We start from the raw sequence: 13,381 nt of genomic DNA, 5'->3' as shown, positions 1-13,381 counted from the left end.
GCTAGTATAATTTTATACTATACTTTTATGCGGCATGGCTGAACTCATTTTATATACTGAATTTCATTTGCATTCTGAAATGTGCTGGAGAAGGATGGTTTGGCTCCAACAAGTCTAGAATTTCCATGGCCTCTGTCAATGTCTAGAGATGTAGGTGTCATTCCCATTAGCTTGGGAGCACTGGGGAATAAGCTAATTCTCCTGCAGAAGTCAACCAAAACGTTTTCACCTGTCAGTCAGGATGGTTGCTATGGAAATACAGTCAGACAGGAAGCTTGTTTCAACTGTGGCCAATCACCCTTTCCCCTGCGTCCCAGTGAAGCAAGCTATTTAAGGTCAGCCTGAGCAGTCTTTGGGCCTCTGTATAAAGTACTCTGTGCCTCTCATGTTCCAAATTCTCTATTACACTAGTTCTCTGCTTTGCTCTGATTTCGGAAATCTCAACCCTGCTGTAATTTTGACCTTGCCTCTTGGACTTTCCGTCAGTGCCTTGAACTGTGTATTACCTATGTTACAAACCTTTCAGCTTCCTCCTGACCTTGGCTTCTAGGTTTCTCTCTACGCTTTCTTTTTGAGTCACTCAGCTTTCGACCCTTGCTTGTTATGGCCTCGGATTTTGGACTGTTTTACCTTGCCCTCCCTGCTCATCTACTCATTCTGTACCAGCTCTAGGACTATTCTTTTGTCGCCCAAACCACAATACAGCTCAATCTTAAGTAGCAGATCATTACAGAATACACACTGTGGGACAGGATGTAATTTGTAAATTTGCATATTGAACTCCTGCTATCAGTTCAAATCGGGCAAAGTTCCATTTTAGGCTTGCCAATTGCCATGTTGCAGAAGCAGCAGGCAGTGCTGAGGTTCCAAGCATCTGTTTGTGTTCTTGCCACCACTCCGTCATTTCCTGACAAATTTGCTTGACTTTTTGATTGTCCCTCCAACTGGCTAGATGAATGTGCTGAGTTTGGGCCTCTATTTCTGGCTGAGTAACCTTCCTGCTCCTCTGGTGATCTGCTCCTGTTTACTCATCGTTCCCTCTGGTGTTTGATGCCCACACAAATATATTGTTGTTAAACAAAAATACACATGCCTGTACCTAACGTCCGTGTTTCTGAAATTGTCCTTCCAAAAAAATGACAAGCTGTTATTCACGTTCATTTGAGACAGCTGTTGGCTGGATGTCAGAAAGTAGCTCAGCCAATCAAAGTGAAATTTACCCATGTTAACGTAAGGTGGCAGAGTTATTGTAGTTCCCAGTTTTTGATTTTAGTAAGATTGGGTTCATATGAATGTAATATTTAAATGAATGTAATGGTTCCTTGCAGAGTATCAATGTTGATATTTAGGTGAGCATAAAAACAAAATCCAACAACCTATACAGAACCTAACTCAACTGTACTCTTAAAGTCAGTAACGTGAAGCAATTGCTCTTTTAAAGTCAACATGTAAGTTTAAATTGTACACTTGTAAGACATCCAGCTAACAGTAATGTTCATATTAATGGTGCAAACAATTATAGTTACAGTCAAACTTCAGTCTTGCTGGGCAAATGGATCAGATAGTGTGTTGAATTAAATTCAAACTAGCCAGATAACTTTAGTAAAAATGCTGAAAAAGTAATACCTAACATTAAAAAAAACATAATAATTAGCCAGATAATTGTATCCAATAGAATTAATTTGAGCAATCTCCACAATGTAAAATACAGTATATTCTAGCTATGGTCTTTAGTCAAATATATTCTGATAAAAGATATCGTAGTCTCAATGCTGAAGTGGAAATTGTAGAACTGTGGAATTCTCACATAGTCTACAAAAACAAAGCTGTGCAGCTCAGGCCATTATTAGTGTTGCGAACTTGCACATACAAGAATTCTTTAGTACAAAATAATATTTGTCTGTGCAAATTGTGTTCTCTGACTCATCATCTTTTGTTTGCATTAATAATTTTTAATATTGTGCATCATTAACCACAATATCTATACTAAAAAATGTTTGTTTTCTTACACTCTATTCTATTAGTTTTCTAGGCAAAGCAACAGATGGCAAACTGACGGGCAAACGGCATTGTGGATATTTATTTTGTGTTCATTAATTTTGTTATTATAATGAGGGTTTTAATCATTAGAATGGATAAGTAGTCACAAGAAAAATGGCAACAAAGCATGCATATGTCTAACAGAAAGACCAAAGTTATAGATGGGACTTGCAAATTTAAAAAGCTACTTGGAAGGAATCTGGAATAAGTCTTGATTTTGACTATGGGAAAAGAGCAAGCAGCCTGTTATTGTTATTGTCCGTTTGTTTTTTGCAGGTGCCCATAATTTAAATGTGCTATTAGGCTTGTCAATCAAATCATTGTGACAATTTGTTTAGACTCTTCCTTGTGAGATAAGCAGAACCTGGTTACCTCATCTCACTGACAGTAGGAGAGCTGTTTCTAACTAGATTGGAGATAGTGTGTTCACATTAGAGTGGTGCACTATTAACAAGACTAATATTAAATTGAAACTGAGTAACTGCAAAAAATACTAAAATAGTTATTGCTGGTATTTATGGCCTATGCTTCATTAAATATGAATTGTTTTTATGGTGACTTGGAGTAGTCATGTACCTATTTAGTAATACCCTTGTGCTTAATTTACACATTAGATGGTGTCTATCAATGTTAAAATCTTGTGGTATCCTTGCAGTAAATTCAAACTGTGATATTTGCACATGCTAATAATTATTATAAGGTAGACAAAACTAAAGCCATTTGAAAACAAAAGTAGTCTGGATACACATTTTCCCTTGGTTAGTATATGTAAATAATACAAAGGCCAGCAGCCATATCACCCTGCAACTCACAACTGGCAACCCACTGAAAAGTAGTCTGGATACACATTTTCCCTTGGTTAGTATATGTAAATAATACAAAGGCCAGCAGCCATATCACCCTGCAACTCACAACTGGCAACCCACTGAAGCTAAGCAGGTGTGAGCCTGGTCAGTACCTGAATGGGAAAAACAAAGGTTGCTGCTGGAAGAGGTGTTAGTGGGGCCAGCAGGGGGCGCTCATCCTGCGATCCATGTGGGTCCTAATGCCCCAGTATAGTGACGGGGACACTATGCTGTAAACAGGCGCCGTCCTTCGGATGAGAGGTAAAACCGTGGTCCTGACTCTGTGGTCATTACAAATCCCAGGGCACTTCTCGAAAAGAGTAGGGGTGTAACCCTGGTGTCCTGGCCAAATATCCAATTGGCCCTTACCAATCATGGCCTCCAAATAATCCCCCTCTATGAACTGGCTACATTACTCTGCTCTCCTCCCCACTGATAGCTGATGTGTGGTGAGCATTCTGGCACACTATGGCTGCACATTGGTGGTGGTGGAGGGGAGTCCCCATTACCTGTAAAGCGCTTTGAGTGGAGTGTCCAGAAAAGCGCTATATAAGTAAGGAATTATTATTATTATTATTATTATTATTAAATAAGGTAAGTCCAGTCTGGTCACCGTTGAACAACTGCTAGCGGTTCTTTTTTTTCCCAGAAGGGACCTCGTTAAATAGGACAAGCCCAGCCTGGAGGTCACAAGGTACAGCTGTACACTTTCTTTTTGCCTTTTATGTTTATTTTCACCTCTTTTGACATTATTTTTGGTCCCTGCTAACTTCACACCGGTGCTTCTGTCCCTCACCTGGGGCTTTGACTTTTTACTGGTGCGTCCCGCGGCACCTCCCACTCCGCAATGTCACAACAGTAAAATGAGAGCTCTGGATGAATGAAATGCAGTACATTCTGGGGAAATTTTATCAGCTGAGCATAGAAAGGAGCATAACGCATCTGAAGGTTATAAACGATATTAATTTAGGAACATAAACATATTATGGCCTGTATTGGTAGTTTAAATAAAATATACACACCAGTATTCCACTCTCTTCCTAAACATTTTAAGCATCAAAGTCTTTCATTCGGTTACATACTGTAGTTCTTTTGAAAAACTTCTTACGTGCTCCATCTGACTATATTAAGTTTATATACTTTGTAAAAAGTTAAAATGATTTTAGCCATTTCTGTGACACTCGTTATTGCAGTAAAAAAACACATACTTTTTAGAATTTGATTAATAGGGAATATAATATGCAATCGCATATCTAAAGAAATTAAGAACGATATAATTATATTCATATAGCTCAAATTATCACAGTAGTACAGTGATAATTTGTAAATGTCTGCATCAGTTTAACTCATTCCCACATGATTATGTTTGACGGGGACACAATACTGAAAACAGGCACCGTCCTTCGGATGAGACATAAAACAGAGGTCCTGACTCTCTGTGGTCATTAAAAATCCCAGGGCATTTCTCAAAAAAAAGAAGGGGTGTAACCCCGGCGTCCTGGCCAAATTTCCCATTGGGCCTTACCAATCATGGCCTCCTAATAATCCCCATCTATGAATTGGCTTCATTACTCTGCTCTCCTCCCCACTAATAGCTAATGTGTGGTGAGTGTTCTGGTGCACTATGGCAGCCGTTGCATCATCCAGGTGGATGCTGCACATTGGTGGTGGTGGAGGGGAGTCCCATTATGTGTAAAAAGTGTCCAGAAAAGCACTATATAAGTGTAAGCAATTATTAATTATTATTATAGAATGTCCGTTAACACCAAGCTATTCCAGATATACTATGTATATATGTTAAACAGCAGCTGACTGTTCCTGATCCACAGATCAGTGCTTCTCAAAGTTCTATGGTCCGCAGACCCCTTGCACCAAGTCACAGATGAGGTGGACCACCTATGCCTACAGTATGTCAAATTCTTACCCTGTAAAAATCATCACATATTTATGTACTAAAAATAACTAATACTGAATAAAATTTGATAAAAAGTTCAACTATTTTTACAAACAAAGCTGCTTGTTTTGCAAATGTTTCTTATTACTTAAAAAGTTAATGTAAGGAGTGGAGCTACATTTGTTGAGCAATCAGAAAAGTGATATCTGGATCCAAGTTGGCAACTTTAGTCTCGTGTCCAGAAGCAGACAAAGACATCACATCAAGCACACCTTCTGCTTCCTTGCACATCACATTTATCAAGATGTTAGAATTAGAATTACAGCACTGCGTTGTCACTATCATCGCTATGTTTGCATTTCAGAGTCCCAGATTTGAGCCAGTGATCCAAAATAACCCTTCAGCTTTGACTGCTTCTTTAAATTACATTTTGAACTTTCAAACTCAAAGTAAGATATTCAAAAGTAAGAACAAAATGGTAGGAACAATAATAATTACAATGGTCGAACCACATTCACATATCAAAATGTAAACAGCATAACCACTCTGTGATGCGCGGGTTGACTCGGATTAAAAAAATATTTTAGGTCGGGTTTGGCGGGTGTGGGTTAATACTGTATATGACAAAAAGCAAAATATTGCAGAAAACCAATCATTTGTATCTTAAATTAAAGTGATTTTAAGGTTTAAAACTGACATTTTACCATATTTAAGCCCCAATTGCTTGTATCACAAGGCAAAGGGGGAGAAAACATAAGCATATAGACAACAGTGTATTACAAAGAAAGAAACAATGGCAATCTCATTAGAGCAGATCAGGACACAACTCCAGAAGAGTGAAATAAAAATAAAGAATAGAGAGGGACAAAAGAGCCAGGTGGGAAATGTTTGGCGAGTTAGATAGCATAACAGAAGAAAAAAGCACAGGTTACGTTATCTGCATCGATTGTGAAGCACTTTACAAAAATGACAGTCACAAGACTAGGCTACTTGAGTCAGTTTAAAACAAGGAATCTGGATATGCTGTTTCAATAAATTTTGTACAAATGAATGTTCGAATATTGTTCAGTGTAATTTCTAATGGAGCGAGTTCGGACCGGCTTCGGGTCAGTACTTTTATCATTTTAAATTGGGTCAGGCGGGTGCAGGTAAAAAAAAAAGCTGACCCATGGATCACTAACGACATTAGACTGCTGCATGGTGGCAAAGACGTCGCCACCAAATTATCTTGTTTTCAATGTGACATTTCATTCGTGGTGCATAGAAGTAAAACACTTAAGCGATAAGCGCTGATAGGGAGAAAGAAGAGGAGGTGGTCCGCCATAACTCAAGCTTCATTAAAACACAAAGGCAACAGAAGGGTACAGCCAAGGAGAATTCATGGAAACTCAAGGAGACCCTCAAGCCAGCCAAGCCTACGACTAGACTGGTCTAGTCCTTAACTAGGGTGACCTTATTTTGGTTTTAAAAAAAAGGACGGGGATAATCAACACTCGACACATGACTCATAAGAAATGATTCTTTATAACTTTTTCTAATAAAAAACAACAACATTTAAACTAGTTTTTATTAAACCACTGAAATAACTGACCAACAGCATTGTATTTAAAACCAAAGGCTTTAAATAACTTGTGATAACGAGTATGAGCTTAATTCCTTGGTCATTGTTGAATTAAAGTTGTGCCAGTACTACACACACTCACATCACCAGTTTGATGTCCTTAAAGGATGTTCAGCAATTTAATATAGATCTTGTCTGGTGGTACTTAGACGTCTAGTGTGATGCACAGATAAAGAAGGATAAATGTAGCAAACCGGAACCTTCCTAAGCTTGATGAATGGCCTTCACTACTGTATGCATTGGCTTAAGAATTGTAGCATGCCAGGTTCTAAGTCAGCCCATTATCATAAAATGAATGAGTTAAAAGGTAGCTGCTCATCAATTTGAGCTGCTGAAACTCTTACATAACACATATCCACAGGATCATACACACATGCTGTTTACTCCATAAACAGTATTTGACATATGCTCTCCCTAGCACCAGGTTAATATTTCACAACACCCTCTTTGAACCACAATAAAAGACCAAACATCATTTTAATTTTCTGCAAGGATAGCAGCCTTATACTTCCTAGCTGGGTTACTGTCACAAAATGAAAAAATAAGTGTGGGACCACAGGTGTCAAGGAATATGATAACTTTAAGATTGCATTGATTGGTCAGTGTCTCCCAAAGGGTTAATGTGTTTTTCATCTTGTTCTTTGAGCTTCCTCTCATTAATCTAAGGCTCTCCTTGCATAGACACTTTTGTGATACATCTAATTGGGCCTCAGATCAAGAGAGAGGGTTTCAGAACACAGTAGGAATAAGAGACAGAAGAAACTGGACCACAGCACCCAAGAGAAGTTGTGACACTGGGTAATCATCCAAGATATTGTCTTCCTGCCGCTATCTAAAGCTGAATTCAGAAAAACACAGGGTAGTGGGATAGAGGCGGGGTGTATAAGGGTCCACATTGTTTACAATGGCTTGGAATGAGGTGGATGCCTGGAACGACACCAAGTTTCTGCTCTGTGCCTGAAGGAGGCATTCTAGGTCACTGACTGGAGATGGTTTAAGAGATCTTGAGATGCTGGACAGCTTCTTTGGGACATCTGGGTTTTTGTAACTTGGGCCAATGGAGTTCTTGTACTGTTCTGTGAGTAATGGCCTCTAAGTTGTGTTGTGTCATGTGCTTTGTGTCTTGAGTATGCAGTTATTGAAATTGTTGTGCCACGGGTTCCATGAGATAGGAAGACTGAGAGACTGTAAAAAAGTCTAATTATGTAGGATAGCAGTCTTGACTGGTATGTGGAAGCAACAAGTAAACATGGATGAGGATGTAGATGATCAAAGAGTATTCCTACTGTTACATCCATCCATTTTCTAACCGCTTTATCAAATACAGAGTTGCTAGGGAACTGGAGCCTATCCAAAGCAACAGGCACAAGGCAGGATACACCCAGGATGGCATACCATAGCACACACAGACACACAAGGATAACATAAAACTCCATGCTGATATCACCCAGGAATTGAACTCAGGGACCTACTGTTGTGAGGCACAGGCACATTCACATTTTACAGTACAGTGCAAATGTATGAAAAATAGACATTATAGTATATGCAACACACATGGCAAGTTCAGACCATGTGCTAAAGTACGGTCTGAGGAGTAAGGTGCAACTATGTAAACATGTTGGGAAGACGCGCAAGTTCTTAATCGCAAGATATACAAGATGTATGAACTAAGCAGTAATAATAGTTAAAACTTGTTTCAGCTGAAATGAAGAGTTGTTGGGGGACGATGCTGGTTAAGCAAGGATATGGCATAGGGAAAGAAACTGTCCAGGTGTCTGTTGGTTTTGGTTTTGATTGCTTTAAAACGTTTTTTGGAGGGAAGCTTTTGAAATAAATGATGGGTGGCAGGGATCTGCAATAATCTGTGTGGCCCAATTCACTGCTCTAGATTGGTAAAGCATGGTGAGGGATGGAAGATTGCAGCCAATCACTTTCTCAGCACACTTGATAATGTGCTGCAATTGTTTTTTGGACTGTGCAGTAGCGGAGCCAAACCAGACGATGATAGAAAAAGTAATCACACTTTCAATTATGGCTCCGTAGAACAGTATGAGAATAATTGTGCAATGCCAAGCTTTTTGAGATGTCTCAAAAAGTACATGCACTGCTGTGCTTTCTTTATAATGGAAGCAATGTTTTGATCCCGGCGTAGAGTGTTTGAGATGATGTATAGAAAGGAAACATTTTTGCCTGCTTTGTCGATTTCAAAAAAGCATTTGACTCGATTTGGCATGAAAGATTGTTTTATAAACTACTCCAAAGTGGCATAGAGGGCAAAGTGTACGACATTATTAAATCAACGTATTCAGAGAACAAATGTGCAGTATAAATTGGAAACAAAAAGACCAAATTCTTCACCCAAGGCCGTGGGGTGAGACAGGGCTGCCGCCTGAGCCCAACACTGTTCAATATCTATATCAATGAATTAGCAGGAATGTTAGAACAGTCTGCAGCCCCTGGTCTCACACTACACACCACACAGAAATCAAGTTCCTGCTCTATGCAGATGACCTGGTCCTGCTGTCGCCCACAGAACAGGGGCTGCAGCAGAAACTGGCAGTGCTGGAGCAGTACTGTCAGACCTGGGTGCTGACAGTCAATCTGGACAAGACCAGAGTTATGGTTTTCCAAAAGAAAGGGAGACCTCACGGAAACAGATACAAATTCACACTCAACAACAACACATTGGAGAACACATCCAGCTACACATATCTCGGCCTCACCATCAGCTCATCTGGGAGTATTGACCTGGCAGTGAAGGCACTGAGAGAGAAGGCACTCAAGGCATTCTACGCAATAAGAAGGAGGCTCTTCAACATCAACCCACCAACAAGAATCTGGCTCCAAATATTTCAAAGTGTAATCCAACCCATTGCCCTATACGGCAGTGAAGTGTGGGGTCCCCCCACAGACCAGGAGTACACTGTAGTGTGCTTCCTGAAGGCACCAGTTCTGTAGGATTTGGGCATTTACTGGGACAATTATTAATTGTAGCAGTAAGTCACAAAATTGATTCTTTTGATGGCTTTAGAATCCAACCATGCGATATAACTCAAACAACGCACACACACACACGGGTACTAATACATGAGGATACATTTATTAATACATAAAATATGCATATAAACCTAACCGATCTTATCGTGAGGGTTATCAGAATACAAAAGGTATATATTCAGTTACAAAGTGTTACACATCAAGAGGACATACGTTCAGTATATCATTAATTTAGACCGTTTCGTAATTGAACTTGGTTACAACTTCTACATTAGATACTCAAAACAAGTACATAACTCTTAGGAATTAAATTGATATCAACTGGTTGGGATAACAATTGAATTCTCGAGCTGTAATGCATTGAAGTTGAATACTCATCCAATCTCTGGGGATTCAGATCTCCCGCGGGGTCTCTGGCTCCATGCCAGGCTGTGCTGTGCAGCTTGCGACAGTGTGCTGCTGATGCTCACGGACCGGCTAGTTAGTGTTGGCTTTAACTAGCACAGTTTGTGCACAGGAGAAAAGATGACTGTGGGTCCCAGCAGGTCAGGAAGAAGACCAGTTTTGTATCTGATGAAGCGCTAGTTCTGAATAGCGATGCAGCTGTCCACAGTTCCGACCTGTTCATGAGGCTTGCTAACCTCGGGTGAATCCTCTGGTTACTCTCTGGCAACCTCCACTCTAGACTCTTAGAACAAAGGAAAGTTCTGGCACTCGGACACACTGGCCTTTCCATGGTTGTCTGGGCTGAGTCTCAGGATGGTCAGGAGGCGCGCTGCGAGAATGTCCTGCCCTTGGGAGCCTTCTGCTCCTGGGCCGTCCTGCCCTGGAATTCTCCTTTGAATTCCCTTTAGAAAAGTCCACAGAATCCATAGAATTCTCTCAGGCCCTCTGTGTTGCCTGTTTTTACCTGGAGGAACTTCAGCTCGTTCATTGGCTGAAAGTTCCATGGGCATCAGAGTCCCACGTGGGTTACTCGGCCCTACCAGTCCCTGATTGGTTGATCAAGGTGAGATATGAGTCACTTACTCCTGAGACTTAGGAATGCAGTCCAGATGTCCATCTGGCACTCCCTAGGCAGATAGGCGCCAATGGATGACCATTGATCATGATAGCCAGGCTTAGCTAAGTGCATCCCCATTTGGGAGCTGTCCCTTATCAAAAGAAAACATCTTTAAATCAGCCTGCATGAATAGTTTCTCTGTGCCTAAACCACAGAGATGAACAGAGAGACGAGGCCTCATTTGGGAAAGCACAGCAACACTTAATTCTGTCTTATTAATAAGCATTGCCGCTACAACACTAAATGGGACAAACACCCCACAGAAACACCTAACAACGGATGCGGAGCCGAATTAGGTCAGTACCCACTATTGATAAACATACAGAAAAGAATATTAAAGTATTGGCTACACCTAAAAAACAGCGACCAAAATTCCTACCACCGCAAAGCCCTGCTGAACCAAGAGCTGAGCCCAAAACCGAGCCCCCTGAGCCAGCTGGTCCTGAGGCTCACTGACCTTAGCCACACTAACCAGCATCAGGACAGCACTGCTAGAGCACCACAACTCAGACTCAACCACATCACAGCACAGATCAAACAGCAATATCTCTCACAGTGGGACACACACACACAAACACAACATAAACTGGAATGCTACAGAACCCTAAAAAGACAATACACACTAGCCGAATATTTGACCAAGATAAGAAACAGCAAAAAGAAACAGACCCTGAGGAAGTACAGGCTCAGTGACCAGAGCCTGGCCATAGAAACTGGGTGACAGGCAGACTTCCACTGCCAGCAGGGAGAAATAGAGACAGAGGTGCACTTCCTACTGCACTGTGACAGATACTCTGGGGTTAGCGAAACATTCTTCCCCTAATGCAGAAATCTAGTCCCAGACTTCCCACACCTGCCAGAATCACAACGGGTCCCAATCCTCCTGGGAGAGGGAGGAGGGAACTCAGTTTAACTGGCAGCCCAGCCTGAGGAACAGTGAGTCTGTCTCCCAATAATGCTCAATATGTTTACAGTATATGTAAATATTTTATGATATGTCTTTGTTGTAAATGTCTGTAGTATGCCTGTAGATTTTATTTTGCTTTTACTTTTTGTTTTGTTCCATGTTAATTTTATTATTTTTATTTGCTTTGGCAACACTGATTGTACTCATCGGTCATGCTTATAAAGCATCTTGAATTGAATTGAATTGATGGTGTCCAAGAATTTGCAGGATTCCACCACATTGACAGCAGTGTCCTTGATTACCAGGGGGGGGAGTGCTGGGGTTTCAATTATCATTTTTACAGTTTTAGTGGTGTTAAGATCCAAGTTGTTAGTGGTACACCACGTAAGTCGATCCACTTCTTCCCTATACCGGCTCTTATTGCCGTTTGTGGTTAAGTAATTATGTGATAACGTAATTTAACCCAAGGAGTTGCTGGAAGTGCAGTCATTGGTGTACAAGGAATAAAGTAGGGGAGAGAGCACACAACCTTTGGCTGCGCCTATGCTAATAGTTCAGCAGGCTGAAAGATAGGGGCCAACTCGAATATACTGCTTCCGATTAGTCTGAAAATTGCAAATCCATTTGCAAATGGACTGATTAACATTCTGTTATCTGAGAGCTTGCTCAGTAGTAAATCGACATCTCATCATACTACATCTGTAGTAAATTGACATCAGTGGTAAATATGATATCCTCCTCTTCCCCCAAAGTTTGATCTGTGAGCGATTTGTGTTCTAATCAGTGCTGGAACCAGTTTCTGGCTAGGCTATCTGAGTATTATAATAAGAGAGCTTGCTGTTTTATTTATTTTTAGGAAATTTACTTATAATAGTGAAGTTGGTCATCTGTGGTTTAGAGAAAGGAGATTTAGTCCTGTGTAATTTAATTCAAGCTTTATTATCCTCTGGGTGAAATGTGTTTTACAGCACAGAACAATACAACAATAAAAACAAGGAAGACCAACTTGCTTAAGAGAAAAGGGCACAATAGTGTTACAAGAGATAAGAGAGTTACTTTGCTCGAGGGTGATATTGGAGCAGGGATTAAAGATTTCATGAGTCTGTTACCTGGGGACAAAGAGGTATCTCCCAAATGGGAGTTGTGTAAATTCTCAATGAAGTACATGAGACACACACTCAATTAAGCTCTTTACAACCCTTTGTTTGTAGAGAGTATTGATTTGAAAGTTGATTTGATTTGCCCCAATTATTTTGCCGCTTATTTTCACTAATTTTCCCAACCTATTACAATTAATGGTACTGATGTTACCAAACATTCAACTGAGACATGAGTAAGTAACAACTGAGTATGTTAAGATACTTTTAATAAATAACTTATATTAAAGAATAAAAATAGTTCTATCTGTCTTGAAATAGCTAAGTGTCCTAACAAAAAAGAACCACTTTTGGCCTTTTTTTATGAATGGTGTCACAACATTTGTCCCATCTTAGGTTTCTGTCTATGTTAATTTACAAGTCTATATTTTTAAGATGCAGGTTTTCTCTCTTTGTTCTATTTAGGGTGTTTTCTTGTGTATTTGGATTTAAAGGACAGATTTTCTAGGTCTATAGGAATTAGGACTCTGGAATTTACTGTTTGTACCTATGTGTCATAGTATAACTATTGTGTAACAATGTTATTATCAATACATATTTGTCCATCTTGACATAATTTTGGCCTACAGTATTTTTACACTATCATCAGAATTGTGCCAGAGAATAAAAAGAACACATTTTATGAAAGACTCAGTTATTTTATGCTCAATACTTTGCTACCCTGTATTGTTACAGCTAGGAAGTTGTAATGAAACTTTAAAAACAATGAGTTCCAGTTTATCCATAGTAGTACAAGCTGGGCTTGATTCGATAAACACAGAGGATCAAAGGAAACTTTCTTGTTTAGTATAGTAATTAACTTCTGGCAAATCATTAAGAGTTTTCATCAGAACATAACATACAAAAGACAGGGAGAA

The sequence above is a fragment of the Lepisosteus oculatus genome, chromosome 11 (assembly GCF_040954835.1).
Source record: "Lepisosteus oculatus isolate fLepOcu1 chromosome 11, fLepOcu1.hap2, whole genome shotgun sequence".
NCBI classification, from domain to species: Eukaryota; Metazoa; Chordata; class Actinopteri; order Semionotiformes; family Lepisosteidae; genus Lepisosteus; species Lepisosteus oculatus.
Note: the sequence above shows the minus strand (reverse complement) of the source record.